The following is a 2089-nucleotide window of genomic DNA, read 5'->3' on the forward strand; positions in this document are numbered from 1 at the left end:
GTTATCTAAGAAAGATTGTCTAGTAGAAGGACAAGAAAAACCTAACGTTCCCTATACATAAGCTTATGGTAGATTGGTATATGCAGTAAGATGTACAATACGAGATTTGAGTTATGCTGTAGCACTTGTTAGTAGATATCAATGTAATCCAGGCATAACTCATTGGAAAGCAGTAAACAAAATTCTAAGGTATATTAAGAGAACAAACCATCTAAAATTGTGTTTTCAAGCAGATAAAGCTTGAAGCTATAAGATATTCAGATGCAGAATTTGCTGGGGATAAGGATGATAATAAGTCCACCTCATGACATATTTTCTTCTTCGGAGGGGTAGCTGTTTCTTGGCCTAGCAAGGAACAAGGGTGTGTAGCTAGATACACACAAGAAACATAATACATTGTATGTAGCACTGCTTATACTTTCGCTATCTGGATAAAGCACTTCATAGATAACTTGATGCTGCAAATAATCGACGAATCAATTCAAATTTTTTGTGATAATCAAGCTGCAAATAAATTAATTCAAAGTGGAGTAAATAGCTCCAAATGAAGACATATAGATGTCCAATACCACTACATTCAGGATGTACTTGAGAATGATAAAGTAATTGTTAGTTACTTGCCCTCATCAGATATGATCGTTGATCTATTAACAAATGGTCTAAGTGTTGAACTATTATCTAAACACACTAGCTTAATGGGACTTAAAAATGTTTAAGTCAGTCAGTTTTCATAAGTAAGAAATCCGCATTAACGAGAAAATTTTCATTATGGATATTTACCATGAGAGGCATATCCGCGAAAGCATCAGAAAAACCTCACGACGATTTATTCTTTTAAAGGTCATCCTCATTAGCCTATAATTGTGGGTTTGGAAGAATCTCATTATCCAAAATTATCTCCAATGTTCATATGCCCCAACGTTCATATGGATGCGTTGGATGAATATCCCTGAGATTAGGGACAACCTTTTCTCAGAGACCCGTTGGAGAAATATAACCATTAGCCCTTCTTCTCCCTAACAAAACAGGAAGCCAGAGAGAAGAAGACACAACAAGAAAAATGTGCAAAGTTCTCCTCTCTTTCTATTTAAAAGTGAAGGGATCGAAAGTCCGAGCTCTGCGATCACCAGCCTCACGGTATCCCTCCTCTTTGATCTCGAGTTTGGTCTCATCCATGCTCCACCAATTTTTACTAACATTTATAAATACATGTATTGAAATTTATCTGTTGTTTACATATGTAATTACATATATAACAATTCACATATCGTAACAAGTAGTAAAGCATAAAAAACATACATTTCATTAATAGTCTAAAATATATTACTTCATGAACGAAAATTTTATGCATAAAAACTTTCCTATAGTATTATACTATTGAAAAATTAAGACAATGGCAACCACTGCACTTTGTAGTCAAAAGTACTACAAACTTTAAAAAAAGTTTGGGCATCCAAAACTTTTAAAACTCAAATGCTAAGACAGTGCAAGTAAAATGATCTAAAGTACTTCATTAAAAAACTGAGGTAGATCTTATCAACGGCCAAAACAATTTAGTCAACTGAAAATATCTTATACTGCAATATGATAAGAGAAACGGGAAACTTTGGAGAAGAGGTGAGATGAAGATCCAAAAGTCCATGGCTTGGAGAGGTAGATATCTGGACTCGGAGAAAGAAAAACTATAGAAGGTTGACTAGTAAACGAATAAAAGCATTCTTTTGTTTAAAGAAAAAGTGACTTATCTAAATTCTAGGTAAGGTAATAAAAATAATTTTGTTTTATTCTAAACTATTTTTTAATTTTAAAATATTCTTTTTCAAAATAAAATATTATTCATTAAAGAATGGATGTTCTAAATAAAGAAACGCCAACTTCCAAAATTGAAACATGTTCACAATCGGGGGCACACTATTGGACAATCTACCAGCGTATCTTGCACTTTTCTAGAAATGTCAATCCCGTGTTCAAAGCATCGGCATATGTGTCAACAACTACTAATTGTCGGCATGTGACCAAACCCCTAGAGACATGTGTCTATGTTTCATAGATGGATTAAGGACTTGAGATTTTGCAAGTCCATTCTTGT

The sequence above is a fragment of the Amborella trichopoda genome, chromosome 2, assembly GCF_054954075.1.
Source record: "Amborella trichopoda isolate Santa Cruz 75 chromosome 2, AtrichopodaSantaCruz75HAP2 v2.0, whole genome shotgun sequence".
NCBI classification, from domain to species: domain Eukaryota; kingdom Viridiplantae; phylum Streptophyta; class Magnoliopsida; order Amborellales; family Amborellaceae; genus Amborella; species Amborella trichopoda.